The sequence below is a fragment of the Tenrec ecaudatus genome, chromosome 14 (assembly GCF_050624435.1).
Source record: "Tenrec ecaudatus isolate mTenEca1 chromosome 14, mTenEca1.hap1, whole genome shotgun sequence".
Classification (NCBI taxonomy): Eukaryota; Metazoa; Chordata; class Mammalia; order Afrosoricida; family Tenrecidae; genus Tenrec; species Tenrec ecaudatus.
In genome coordinates this window covers 83,051,850-83,067,174 of record NC_134543.1, presented here as the reverse complement: position 1 = coordinate 83,067,174, position 15,325 = coordinate 83,051,850, and positions in this window count along the sequence as shown.

Below are 15,325 nucleotides of genomic sequence, written 5' to 3'. Positions count from 1 at the left end.
ATCTACAGATGAGGAAAGAAGTCTAGACCTGCAGGCACCTGGGGAGAGGGAAGGCAGAGTCAGCGGGCTGCCACTCAGTCAGGGCTGTGCCATCTCACTGCTCCTCCTTGGTTCTGCCCGGCCGTGCCCACCCAGTGCCCTCAGACCTGAAAACGGACTAAAATTGGTGATCGGCTTTTGTGCTCCATCTGCTTTCCTGCCTCCCAAGCACTGTTCCCCGTGTACTCGTTCTAACAGGTTCTTGGTGTCAGCTGCATGCTGAGCCCTCACCCCCCTTATTCCCCGGAGGGGGCCCCACCGTGACCTGTACTCATCACTGAGGACCAGGGGACGGCCACCCTGTGTGTTCAGAGCCCTCCAGTCCACAGAGCACTTCATGCATAGGGCCCTTACTAAACTATCATCCCACCTTACAGATGAGGGAATCAAGGTTAAGTGACCCACCTGCCCCAGAGCACCTCCCATTAAGTGGTAGGTAGTGCCTGGACTTGAATCCAAGCCTCATGGCTCCAAGGCCAGCTCTTGTCCATGGCATCCCTATGCTATGGCTGGACACTAAGGACATTTTCAGAGAGGAGACCCTTTGGGCACCCCTCATAGACACGCCCACCACACAGCCCAGCAGCCTGGTCAGGTCCTCTCAGGAGCATATGTACCACTACTGTCTCACGCGCCTCACACAGAGACACACACCCGCACACACTCACCCCAACCAGCGTGCCGTCGGGGCCTCAGAACCAGGTGTGCACATTTAAATAGGGGTAAATAGATTCACCTGACCCGGTGGTTTCCAGTAGATGAAGACTTGGTACGCCCACACTGGCAAACCCGTGCGTGTGTGCGTGCATGTGTGCGCTCCGGTAGGACGCACACACTGCAAACCCCACCACTCTTGATGCACCCACTTGGCACACCTGTACTTCACATTTCAGACCACCTCAGAGCTAGCGCTGAACACACGGGCTTCCTGTCTGCACTTTCTCTCACCTCCTGCTTCCTCTCGCTGCGAGTGGGGCTGCTTATCCTCTCACCACGTGACCGCAAGCACACACCCCCAGGGTCTCAGGCAGAGAGCCCCACCACCTCAAACACCTGAACACATGGGTCCAGGCAGACCTCTTCCACTGCTGCGCTGGGCTGCACACCCTCCTGAGCACGGATGTGCGTGCGTAGACCTGCACACAGGTGCTCAATGCCCAGGTAGCCTGCACGAGTCCATCCCACCTTGGTTAGGCAGTGCTTGCTGTTCCTAGAGGGTCCTGTCCCAATCCTGGGCTCCCCGGTCCCAAAGGGGGGCCTCCAGCTCCCTGCTCCTACCTGTGAGCACCAAGCAGAGGGACACAACAGAGAGAAGGCTGTGGAGTCTGACCTGGTCGCAGGGGTTGTATATATGGGGCAGCAGGGCACCCCCACCCCCACCTGCACCCAGTCCCTAGCCGGATTTAGAAAGGGCTGTTGTCACCAGAAATATTTCCCCCAGCCTCTCCCCCCCTTCCCTTTCCCAAACAACCCCCCTCCTTCCCCCCACTAGGAAACAATTGGAAGTGGTCGTCATTGTTATGGCATGGGGTGTGCAGGTCTGAGTTCCAGGGGGCGGGGTGACTCCAAGTGCAACCAAAATATCTCCTAGGCCAGACCTCACATTCCACCACTGGCAGGAGCTGGGGCTGACCAGGACCACCTGGAACTCAGGGGGGCAGGGCCCCAGCCCTCCAGCTGACCCCCCAGCAGGGGTCGCCTGGCCTCTGACCCTGCTGCCCTTGGGTTTCCTGGGCCCCCCAGCACTGGCCTGGCCCAACTCCATGCAGTTGTTCTCCCTGCTCCCTGGTCTGGCTCCTGCACCTAATGTGGGGCGGGAGGGGGCTAGCTAGCAGCAACAGAGAGGGGGGAGGCATGTTGGGGGCTTGGCCTGGGAGTGGGGGGGCTGGATTGGGGTGACTGGGAGGAGGCTTCCCAGCGGAGAAGTCAGAACAACAAGCAGGGCTCAGAGATGTGGGCGTGGGCTTTGGCACCAGGCTCCTTGGACCAGCGGGCCAATGCATTGAAGTCATTGAGTTTCTGGGCCAGCCAAGCCTCATGATCTGTTCCACCCGATCGTTTTAGAGAGGGGAAGGGCTTTGCTGGAGGTCTACTGCTAACCAGGGAGAGGGTCGAGGAAGAGCCCCTCAGGCTGTGGGGAGTGGGGTCTCAGCTGTGGAGGGGAATCTGGGAAGGTGAGCTCAGATGCTGAGAAGGTGAGGATGTCGGGGGAAAGGCAGGACCGACTTGCTGATGGGAATGCCACCTGCTTTCCTGAGTCCCACTCCAGCCGGACCCCTATGCCCCAGGACCTGAGTGCCCTCGCCCCAGCCAGACGCTGGCACAGCTGTGGCTTCCCAGGTGCTGTGAGCTAGTGGGGGGCCCTCACCAGGACAGGACAGTGCTTGCTGCCTAGTGCACCAGTGCTCTGGTGTTCTGCGCCCAGACCTGGGTGAGACCAGTGTTCTGGCCAGGGGCACCTAGGGGCAGGAGAGAGCCCCCATCTTGCCCCGCTCCTGGCCTCAGGAACTGCTCCAGAGGCCGTGGGGAAAGGGAACCAGGCCTCAGCCACAGAGGCCAGAGCCCAGCTGAGGCGGGCACCATGGGTCCCTCCTCTGGGCAAACAGAGCAGTGGTTTGGTTTGATGCCCCCGCCCCCTTGCCAAGCCCAACTCTGCAGTGCCTGTGGCTGCCTCCATTTGATTCGCTCTCAGCTTAGAAGGGGCGAAGCAACTTAGGGGCGGTGGGGCGGGGGGAGGACCCAGCAGATGCTTTTTGATGGTGGGGTGGGCACAGCCACAGCGGGGAGGACAGATTCCCCTTGGTAGCTTCTGGTAACCAAGGCCAGCACAGGGCCATGAGCAGCACTGGGTGGTGTGTGTTCTGGGGGAAAGGTGTCGGTGGAGAATTACGTGCACAGTGTGTGCTGTGGCGGCAGCTGTGAAGTCCCGAGATGGTCCCAGCAGGCTCCGCTGCTTCCGGGCCCAGCAGGAAAATTCTAGGGAACCCCACCTGGCCCTTCCAGTGTGCCCCACCCCCAGGCATTGGTACAGAAGGGGAAACTCTCTCGTCTAGCCCTGCCAGCTGTGCACTCGCCCGGCTGCAACGTGTGGCTCCCCGGGGCCCCGACTCAGATGCAGGCGGTTGAGATGCATGGAAGGCAGTGTTGGGCTGCCGGTCCATATCGTATGTGGGTCCTGCTGCAGATCCACACGGATCGACGCCCTTCCTTCCAGGCACCGGCCTAGCAGTCTTTGGGGTCCCCACGCCCCATTGGGACAGAAAAGCCACCCCCCTCTGCCTCGAATCCTGTGCAGATTGAAGACCCTGATGTCTCCCCAGATTGTCCAGCACCTGTGCTTGGTGCCGTCACAAGTCTCGTCCCTGGAAGACGGGGCTGCTCTGCGCAGTGTCTATGGCTTGTCCACCGTGTGCCAGGCCCTGTCCCAGTCAACGGGGAGAGAAGTGACCCGAAGTAAGGGCCTTCTCCTGACGGCTCCGTTGAGTTGTCTGCAGAAGTGAACTTTGGGGCTGAGCTTGTCGCCCTCGACCGGGCCCATGTGCACATTCCTGGGAGTACACACTTGAGAGTGAGGGGCCGGGGCAGGGGGTGTCTGGGAATTATGCGGCGTGTACTACAGAGTGATAGCAGACCAGAGGAAGGAGAACAGAGCAAATGCTATAAATAAAGAGGAGTTGGGGGGTGACCACCGAGGGAGACCAAATAAGGCTTGGAGTGGAAGCAAGGTGATCTGACACCCCCACCCTCCCCAGCCCCGTGCCTGCTTGGTCTGGGCCCTGTCACCACACAGATCAAGTGTCAGCCCCAAACGGGGGCCATATGCTGTCAACATGCCAGAGAAAAGGCAGAGGGAAACTTGCTAAAATTAGCCCCAGGAATGGAGGGGCGGGGGTCGCTAGGGAAATGAGGAGAAACCTCAGTTGGGAAGAGGGAAATCAGAGGGGAGCCCCCAGCCCCCCCCAGGGAAAGAGAAGTAGGACCCTCAGAGGCAGGAGACGTGGCTCAGGAAGAGGAGCGAGGCCTAGCAGAGAGGGGGCCCTGTCAGAGCTCTCCCATCCGCCTGTCCCTAGAATCCCTGACCTTGGGGGGCCCCTGCCCTGGCTCCACAGGAGCCTGGGATTAGAGGGCCGAGCTATGTGCCTGTCTCAGGTTCCCCTGTGAACAGCTGCTCCATCTTGTCTTTCCTTTGTCTTTCTACTGGCTCCAGAATCTTTTGTACTCTGCCCAGTGTCCCCCACCCCTGCTTTCTGATAGACAGGAGACAGCTGGAAAGGTAGGCCGGGCGGTTCGGGGTGATTTTGGAAGGTAGAGCATGGCTTCAGTGGGGTCTGTGGGCTGTAGCCCACTCAAAGGGAGGTTGGCAGGGAGACCTTTGACAGTACCGGGGGCAACGGGGTGAGCAAGGGTTGGTGTCGGTCTCAGAGAGCTGCTCTGAGGCCCAGGGCCTCATGGTCCGCTGGGGCGGTGTGGCCTGGATCAGCCGCAGAGCCTCTCTGCATCGGTTTCCTCATCGGCATGTGGGATTAGTCACATTTGCTTTCTGGGTTTCGGGATTTGCACAGGCCAGGAGTCTAGCACAGCGCCGGGCACACAGCAGGCCTTGTCAGAAGGGCAGCCTTCATCATGAGGGCCCAGACCCAAGGAGGCCAGATTGTAGGCACAATGGGCTGATGGTCCTTTGCCCAGCATTCCTCGATTCCCACTGCCCACATGGCTCCAGGGACAAGCCAGCGGCCTGGGCCGGGGTGAAACGGCACCCAGCAGCCCTGGGATCTCTGGCTGCCGCGGAGAACAGACCAGGGAGGCCAAGGATCCCAGATTGTTCTAGACGCGGTCCAGCTCCACACCCTTCCCCTGAGACTGGCAGAGACACCCCTCCCTGACTGGCGCCCTCTGAACTTGCCATCAGGACAGGTCAGCGTGCTAAGGTGAGGCCCACCAGGAGCTGTGCCAGGCCAGAGAAGGTCACCAGGCCAGGCCCCCCCAGGGGGGCAGAGGTCCTTCAGCCTGGCCATTGGAGCTAAGCGGTGGTGACTATTGGCTTGCAGCCTGGGCTGCAGTCTTGGAGATCCTGCGCTACATGGAGCTGGGGGCGCCCTGGGGGACTGGGAGTTGGGTGTGGAGGGGGAGGCAGACTAAGCTGGGGCTCTCAGAAAATGGGCAGAACCAGTCCGGGGTCCTTCAGGGTCCCAAGCACCCTCTGCGCCGAACTCAAGCTCATCTCAGGAGGCAGAAGGCGCGTCTGGCCACGGTGATAGGAAATAGGGGACCCACTGAAGAAGTCACCCTGGAGTCACGTGCTGGACACTGTGCAGTCCAGACCAGGAGCTCTGCGGGCTGTAGAGACAGGGCCCTGTGTCTGACCTTGAAGGGTTCTGCTCTGGGAAAGCATTTTGTGACTGCCAGGCCCGGATCAGCACTGGCATAGACTATCATGGAATTTACTAGAAGCGGAGGCTAATTACCCGGGAAGAGGTCGAGAGGCTGGGTAATCAGTTGTCCCCTTCCCAGAGGAAGAAGGAAGTCTACACTTTATTTCACTCGCCCTCCCCCCCCACAGAAGAAGAGTCGTGCCTGCGTATCCACCTTCTCCCGCCTCTCCCACCCCCCATAGGCATGAAGATGATGGTACAGAAGCAGACGCGTGTACGGCCCTCTCCGCACCGGACGGCACCGAGTCGGAGCGCCCCCCAGCTTCAGACTGGCATTGGATGGACTTGCCAGGGACGCCTCCCTCCCAGCTTCCAGCTGAGCTCAGCCCACTCATTCTTCCTGCCTCCCTCCAGCTGGATCCCAGTCCATCAGTCAACCTGACACCCTCCTGACCCCCACTTTGGCCCCAGTGGTGTGGAGGCCCAAGGGAACGCACTCATGGGCACGGGCTGAATCCGGCAGACGCTGGGACACTGGAAACCACAGGAGAATGGTTTGGGCCTTCATGGTGACGTACAGATCTGGGACAGCCCTGGAGCAGGGGGGCCTTCATGGCATGTGCAGATCTTAGACTGCCCCAGGGCAGGGGCGCTCTCCCTGAGTGCAAGCTGGAAGAGAGAGGTGAGGGGCTGGAGGAGTTTGGGAAGCAGTGGGAATCAGGCATGGTGGGCGGCGAGTGGACACAGTGGCATGGCAACGGAGCGAGGACTCAAAAGACAGGCCTCTGGTTAGATGGTGGGGGCTCCGGAGAGGTAACAGCAAGCACAAAACAGTTGCTGTCCACTGGATGCCAATCCGCGGGCCACGTGTAGAGAGGGGGTCAGGGCTCTGCGTGGGTGGAGTGCTGACGTCCACCAGGCCCTGGGCGCCGTGTTTGAAACGCATGCATGCGCTTCATGTGCACACTGTGTCTGTCTTGCCTGCGGATGAGCGGCTTGGCCGAGAGAGTCTAGGACGTTTGTCCGGCTCAGGCAGCGGCCAGTGTCCTGCTGGGATTCAAACCCAGGCACGACGGTCCGTCACGTTCCAAAGTGTTCACTGCAGATGTTGCCACATTTCCAAGACAAGCCAAATGGATGCCATCCCGGAAGTCGTGAAGAATGGCCTCAAGCTCTAGCCCAGGGGTCTGTCCCTTAGACATTTTGAGAGCAGATTTCAGAGGCATGGCTGGTTGGGTGCATCTCGGGGGAGAGACTGGAGGCAGAACCACCCTAAAGGAGGAGATAGAGACCATCTAGGCCTGGAGCGGGGTGGGGCCAGCAGGGCTGAGGCGCCAGGGGCAAGGCTGGAAAGCATTTCTAAGGAGGAAATAAAGTGAGCTTGCTGACAGGGTGGGTGCAGAGAATGAGGAAGTGTGTTAGTCTGGGTTGACTAGAGAAACAAATTCATAGAAACTCCTATGTGTCTAAGAAAGAGCTTTATGTAAAAGAACAATTGTATATTAACACCCCAGCCCAGTCAAGATCAAGCCCTTAAGTCCTATATTAGCCCATATATCCCATACCAGTCTGTAAAGTCCTCTACAGACTCACGAAACACATGCAATGATGCCGAATGCAGGAACATCACAGGCCAGTGGGGGGAAAGTCTTGTGGATCCAGTGGTGGTGGAAGCATCTCAGCGCTGGCGTGGGTCTTCACGTGGCTTCTCCAGGTCCAGGCTCTGGCTGCATCCATGTAGCTCCATTTGGTTTGTCAACAGGAATGTCTCACAGGGAGAGTTTCTGGTCTCCAGAGAGCTTTTGAATCCCCATCGTGCCTCCAAATGAGGTCATCAAGCTGCGACCTGATTGACAGGCTAAACTCCACCCCTTTGCTCTTAATAGTCTCCAATTGACACCAGACAATGCAACCCCACAGGAAGGAAGAGGCATGGTTGTGTGATGTTGGCGAGGTGAGGATTGTGGCAAAAGGGGACCAGCTCTTAGGCAGGATGAAGAACACAGTGTTTGGTTTCGGGAGCTAGAGGGGATGGTGGGGCATCCGAGGAAAGAGGCTTAGCATCCTTCAGGGAGTTGGCGATATGGGGCTGTCAGGTGACCACGAGCTACCTTTCCAGAGGGGGTGGTGGAGGAAGCCAAGAGGAACGAAAGCAACAAGAGACGAGCAAAGGCCCAAGGAAAATGCCCACAAGACAAACACAGGGGTGGAAGAGACACCACGGAGAAGCAGCTGGACCATCTGAGAGTGAGATGCTGGCGTAGTTTCTGATAGATCCAAAGAGGTATTTGAAGAGGAGCATGTGCCCAGGGGTGTTGGATGCCAAAGAAAGACGGAACAGGAGGGAGACGAAGGAGAGGGCGTGGGTGATCGTGGCGAGATCAGTGACTGCAGGCGACAGCCAGACGGCAGTGGGTCGGTGAAGACAGCACGCGCGGAGGGCAATGGGGCAGTGAGTGTAAACAATGCACTTGAGGCGCTTGGCCGTGAAAAGAAAGAGATTACACAGCAACTCAAAGGGGGACGAGGGACAAGTAACAGTTTGTTTTTAAGAGAGGGCCACCAGTTCTCAGGGGACGCCAAGGTCAATTGGCATAACCGTCCACAAGGACAATATTCCACCTTCTACTTTGCCACGTAGCCACGGGCCTCAAAGACGTGAGAGCGACCGCCCAAGGTGCGGCTATTGGTCTTGCTCTGTCCAAAGGAAACGGAAAGACCCACGGGAACAATCCGTTCTGCGGATTAATGGACCACCTGAGACCCGAAGAACCAGATGGTGTCCAGATACCACTAACAACTGCTCTGAAAAGGATCATATTAGCGGGACCTGGATAAAGTGTGTCGGGGGGAGAAGAACGAGGAACAAACTCACAATCATGAAAGAGACCAGGCTTACTGGTCAGCGACTGTGGGATCCCCAACACTACGGCCCTTACCCATTAACGTTTGGAATTGACCTCACCTCTGCATTAGAATTACCAACCAGTTAAGATCAAAAGGGCAGCGTTTACCCAAAGACAAGGCCCCAAGGGTTCGGAAAGGAGGAGGAATGGAACCGGGCACCCAGGGAGACAGACGGTGGGTACGGGATGGTGCACTGAGAGGTTGCAGAATGTGCAGCAAGCGTGGAGTGTCAAGCTTCGATGGGCTCTGTAACCCTTCACCGAGTTCACAATCGACGTATAAAAATGCAGAGGGACTCATGCGTGTGTGAGGGGGGAGTCAAAGAGGCCTCTGCTCTGTGCCCCCCTTTCTTTTACAGTTTTCCCTCCTGTTAGCTCATCTCCCCCTTTCTTTGGGGGAGCCCAGGGGTTGGGTGTCACCACCTGTGTGAGTTCGGGTTGACTAGAGAAACAAATTCATAGATACTCATGGGTGTATAAGGAAGAGCTTTATATCAAAGAACAATTGTATATTGAGAAAACATCCCAGCCCAGTCCAGATCAAGTCCTTAAGTCCTATATTCGCCCATCTGTCCTATACCAGTCTATAAAATCCTCTTCAGACTCATGCAACACACGCAATGATGCTGAATGCAGGAAGCTCACAGGCCAGTGGGTGGGAAGTCTTGTGGATCCAGTGGCAGTGGAAGCATCCCAGTGTGCTTCTTGGCTCCAGGGCTCTGGCTGTATCAGGGTAGCACCGTGTGGCTTGTCAACAGGAAGACGAAGCAGAGATAGCGTGTCTGACCTCCAGTGAACCATTTGTCTCCATTGTGCCTCCAGATGAGGTCATCAAGTTGTGATCTGATTGAAGGTTAGACTCCACCCCTTCACTCTTAAAAGGCTCACGTTGACACCAGATGATGTAACTGCCACCCCACCGTAACACCGGTTTGCACACAGGAGGCTCAGCTGGCTTCCTCCTCATCTTCATGCTCAGAGCCATGACTCTCGCTTTCGGTCTCCTGGGTTCCGTGGCACAGGGACCAGGTAGGCCCAGAGGGCAGGGAGTAGCCCGAGCGAGTGAAGCGGAAGTACAAGCAGTCACCCTTGATTCGCTCTTGTTGTTTGCACCTGCCTCGGTGTTTTCACTGTACCTGGACCGCTGGTGCTTGTGGTTCAGGGGACAGGATGCCTCCTCTCGTGTCACCTCACAACTCGGTGCTGGGAGAACTCCTAGGCCTCTTGGAAGGGGACTCGTGCTGGCATCGCAAGAGGCTGGCAAGGGTGTTGGCCCTCGTTCTAGGTGTCTGCACCTCGGTGAGGGGCAGTCGTTCTGCTGCTGGGCGCGCAAGCCTGCATCAAGTACAGAACTTTCGTTCCTGGTGGTTTGCTAGAAATTTCTCCCCAAAGTATGCCACAAACACGAGAAACCAGTTGGGCACACACACACACACACAGACACAGTGCTGAGGGACCTTCATGGAGCTCAGACTCAGAGTCAGATTTAGAGCAGAGCCTGCCGGCCAGGGAGCTGAATATTGTTTTCTCCTAAGGGAACTTTTCAAGGCAGCTTCCATGGCCCATGGCTAACACTTGCAGCTGGGAGGGGGTTAGGTTCCAGCAGCTGAAGGGGACGTCTTTGCTCTCCACCTGCAGCAAGAAAGGGGGAGCTTTGCCGAAGAGCCCTGAATTGGCGACACCCACGGACAGACCGACCTGAGACGTTCTGAACTGGAAGAGTGGGACGGAAGCACGGGGACCGGGGGTGGGGGGCGTTTGTTAGCAGTGGGGAAGAACCGGGGAAGAGCCTGCGGGAGCCTAAGGATAGGCAGGAGGGCACGACTGGGCTCTCTCAGGAGCGGGGGGGACAGGCAGAGCAGAGCCGAGTTCCGCTGTGGGAACAGAGGCAGTGGAATGAATAGGCTGAGGCTGCCCATAAAGCGTTGGCAGCTGTGTGTCTGTGGCATAGGGGGAGGTGACCTTGCCCAAGGACAAAGTCTCCTGGCTCTGAGAAGTCAAGGCAGGGGGCGCAGGTCCCAGCCCAGCCTCTCCCATGCCTGGGCCCCTTGTTTCTGAGATTACAGCTTTGGCTGCCAGCAGTAGCTCCGTGGGGGTGGGGTGAAATGAAGCCAGGGGCCCTGGTGTGGGACCGGCCTCCTAAGAATAGCTGCCGCTGGACTTGCAGAGGTGTCTCCGACAGCCCACGTCTCTTGGGTCTTGTTTCCAGAGGTGTCCCTGTGCCTGGTGTCTTTGGGTGATGATTTCGAGTTGTGAGGGGGGAGTGGGCCTGTCCCACCTCAACCTCTGATCCTTGTGTTCTCGCTCTGAAAGAGGGCATAACAACAAGGAGGGAGGGTGGGCAGGACACAAGACTGGTCCCAATGGGTCAGGGAAGAGGAGAGAAGAGCCCGGAGCAGCAGAAGCCACCTGGGACGGGAGGCTAGACGGTGCAGGAGCCCTGGGGAGAGGAGAGGTGTGCAGAGTGGGGAAGATGGATCCCTGAAGCGAACTTGGGGGAGTTAGGGAAGGAAGCAGAATAAAATAGAGGGGCGGGAGGAGAAAGGGGCAGGAAGCTAGGGCGTGGGGAGCGAAGCGGGTGTGGTGGAGGGGCTGAGCACAGGGAAGGAGAGAAGTGGTGGGAGACGGGGGTGGAGGGGGGCCTTCCTGAGAGTCCACAAGAGGGGGGAGGCGGCACAGCTCTTGGAAGAGCTTGGACAAAAGGCTCTCAGACTCCATTCCTATGAGATAACAATGTTGTTCAAATCCTTCCCTAATCTCCCCGCCTATTATTAGCCCTGTGCCTGTCCTCTCAAAGAGGAGGCCACGGACCCTGGGCTTTGTCCTACCCCACCCCACCCACCCCCACCCCGTGCCCTTGGATTATCATTAGCCAGACGTGCCTGCGTGGGTCATCTGCTAACCACGGCCCCCCCACCCCGTGGTTTCTGGGCAATGCCACTGGAGAAGAACATGGAGAGGTGGCAGGAAGGTCACTGCACACCCTCTGTGGACAAGGGAACATCTCGATGCCCAAGGGGGTCAAGCAGCCGGACAGAGGCCTGAGAGCGCCATCCCCAGTTTTCAGATAGATAAACACCATGGCCGACGGCCGGCCTGATGTAAGGGCCAGCGTGACATAGCCCAGTGTTCATTAGGAAGGGTTAGAGCAACACGACATGGTCACAGGGTTTTTGGAGAAGGGGAGTCCCTGGGCCGAGCAGACGGGCAGGGCTGTCAGTCAGAAGGCAGGAGGTTTAAGTCCACCCAGAGGGGGCCGGGAAGAATCCCAGCCACGGCCAGCCCCACAGAGCCCCATTCTACTGTGACACACGTGGGGCAACCACGGGTCAGCACTGGTTTCGGGCAGCGTCCCTTCCCCATCGGTTTAGAGAAGTGAGCTTTGAGATGCATCCGGGAAGGACCCGGGCACCGGGCCAGGCTGTGAGTTTTCTTGAGGAAGTAAAGGAATTGGGAGGCAAGGGGCTCGAAGTAAAGGAATTGGGAGGCAAGGGGCTCAACCTCTAGGCGACAAGGAGGTCACAAGCCCGGCAGCAAGGAGTGAGAGCTCCGGAATGTGGACCGTAGGTCGCTGCGGACTTGCCGCTGCTGGCTATGCTTGCCTGGGTGGCTCCTCTGACATTTTCTCGGGGTCTCCAGCCCCCCAACATCATTCACCACTTTGCTATCTAAAATGGCCAGAAGTTATTGTGCGTATTTTTATCTTGAGTTCTTTTTGACTCCAACAATTCTAAATAAAATACGTACATGGTGAATAATGCACCAGAGTGGGGACCGCGGCTCTTCTCTGTTCCTATGAGAGCTCCTACAGGGTGAGGGGCATCGATGAGACTCTCTGGACCGTACTCAGGCCGAGGGGGAGAGAGGAGCCTCTCTCTGGTTCTCTCCCTCTCTCAAAGTTCTTTATAACCAGCATTCTTCCACATTATAAAAGTCAGACCCAGCATCACAACGAGGCAAACAATAGAGACTCCTCTAGTGAAAAAAAGGCAAAAAAGAAAAAAGGGCTGTCCTTCCATTATGCCCACAACCCTACTGGTCTGATGACCAGGGTTAACAGTGGAAGTAAATCCTTCCAGACCCTTTTTCCTGTATGTCTGTGTGGGTATGTATATATGTACCCATAGACACATGCATACACAGAGACACGTGTATGTATATGTGTGTGTGTATATATAGATAGATAGATAGATAGATAGAGAGGGAGAGAGAGACAGTTTCAGAAACTCCAGAGGCAGTCCTACCCTGTCCTATAGGGTCACTCTGAGTCTATGCATCTGGATCAGCTTGATGGCAGTGAATTTGGGTTATTATGTATATCAAATTTTTTGAGAAATTATTACTCTTTAACCTAGTAATAATACCTAGACTCTAGTAATAGTCCAAATTCAAGATGATGAAATTACCCACTCCTTAATATGGAGTATACATCATCATATATATCATATCTATATATGTATATATCACATTGGGAATTTTATGAAACTAGAAAAAACACAAATGGAATGTTTAAAATATGTGGAGACCCCCCAAATCATGGTCAATTTCAGCACGTGCAGTCTTTTTTTCTTTTAAACACTTTACTGGGGACTGTTACAGCTCTTGTAACAATCCAGGCATCAGTTGTATCGAGCACATTTGTACAGATGTTGCCATCATCATTTTCTAGGCATTTACTTTCTATTGAGTCCTTGGTGTCCCTCCTCTTTCCCCCCCTCTCTCCCCCTATAGCATGTGCAGTCTTGTTACTAGGTTAAATAGTAATAAGCTCTTGAGAATAAACAAAAATTCAAAACTGAATTAAAGAGGCCAAAAATGATACGAAGATGTTAACAAGTGCACTTGTGCCTCAGTGCCTCCTCATTCCTGCTGCCCCTTCACCTTGGGAGAAGGGTCTCAGACAGAGAGCCTCTGTGGCAGGAGGGGCAGCCACGAGAGGAGGCATATGGCGACCTCTCAGGTTGTGGAGAGAGGCGCTTACCTACGGCTGCTTGTGTAAAACACACTCTTCTCCAGAACAATTCCATTGACCTAGAAGGCCTGATCTTAAAAAAAAAAAATCTGAAGTCAATTCTGAAGTGTCACATTATTAATGCTCAATTTCCCTGCACATTTTTCCTGTGCTGGGCTCTGTAACTTCTTTAGAAGGTCACATTTTCACCTGTCTTTCGGTGGAGAGGCAGTGGTTCAAAAGCCCAGTTGCTGATTGAAGCACTGCTCAAACCCACTGGCCGTGTCTCTGGAGAGAAAGGCAGCAGTCTGCTTGCATGCAGATTACAGCCTTGGGAATCCGATGGGCCAACTCTCCTTTGTCCCATAGAGTCACCTCCTAGTGGAGGAGCTGGCATGGACTTGACGGCAATGGGATGGGTGTTTGGTTTTGTTATGGAAGTGCTGAAGAGACTCTTGGCTGGAAGTCAGTTCTGCGTTCTGAGCAAAATCTTAATATAGCTGCTGACTCGGGTGCAGCTGTGGAGCCGACAACTGGTCTTGCCCAGAGGGCTGCGATCCTGATGCAAAAGCATGCGACCAGCATCTGAAGTCAGTCTTCACCTGACCCTGCTCTGCACGGCTTCCATGAGCTCTTCACTCCCCACTTCAGGCCCCAGACCGAGTCTAGTTCCTCAGCAAGTATGGATAAATGCACAGGTTGAGTGGATGTGGGAGGGAGGGTGATCTCACACACACACACACACACACACACACACACATACACACACGGTGTTGTGGCACATACAGGAGACAACATTATGAAAAACTTCTTGGACATTGTCAGGCATCTTGGGTCTAGGGGCTCAGGACCATACTCTCAGGGGGCACCCAGGTCAAGCAGCATAGCACACATAGTCTACAAAGTCGATATCTGCCTTTGGCAAGGAGCACCTGGGGTCTTAAAGGCCCCTAGGTGGCCATCTAAGATGCAGTGATTGGTCTCTACCTGTCCAGAGGAAAGAGTGATGAAAACCAGAGACACAGGGAAACAGTCGTCCAATGGACTCAGGGACCCCACAGACACCAGTCTCCCAAGTCAGAAACCAGAAGGAACTAGATGGTGCCCGGCTACCACTACCAACTGCTCTGAGAGGGATCACATCAGAAGGCCCTGGATGGAGTTGGGAAGAGAGATGGAAAGGACCTCACCATCATGAAGAAGGTCAGGCTTTCTGGTCAACTAGACTGATGGGCCCGCTGAGACCACAGTCCTTGGTCGCTCTTCTGGTCTGGAACTGACCTCTCCCCTGGGGCTCGCTCGAGTTTCTGAAGAACACTAGACAGGCCTGTGAGAGGAAGGATGACACCAGTGATGTGCGCACACCCTAGAACAATTTGGGATCAGGGAGGCACCATCTGCCCAAGGATGGAGTGCAGAAGGGCTAGGAAAGAGTGAGGTGCCGTAAACACAGGGAGATGTGGGCTGGGTGGGTGCTGCGATGGAGAGCGAATTGCACTGAATGAGAGGAAACAGGATGCGCCCGAATCATTGAACGTACAACGGACGATCCGCTCTGTCACCTTCACCAAATTAAAATAAAACGTTAAAAACGTTATTTGTATAAATCACACGCCTTGCGTCTGCTGCTGAAGCAGAAACCTGTTTGTCATTTCTCCTGTGCCATTTTGTGTTTGGTCTGTGAATCGGTGTTTTTCAAATAATTTGCGACATGCTATTAAAGCAAGCATAACAGGATAGCTGTGACGTTCATGATTTCTTTCTTTAACGTCGAGTCAGACACCACTGGAGTCTGAACCTAAACTCACCCTCAACTTTCAGGGGGATGACAGGCCTTGAGGTGGAAGTCCCCCTCCTTAGAACGATCGACCACAGGAGAGCCAAGGGCAGCACTGCCCAGCGAGAAGGCTCAGAGGCAGGAATGGAGAGAAAAGAACTAGGGGGCCACACTGCATCCACAACATGGTTTTATAAAAGGAGCAAATGGAAGTAGCACAGGGGAGGAAGTGGAAAGAATGCATTTACCTCGTGGGGACTGCAATCAACGTCACGAAATA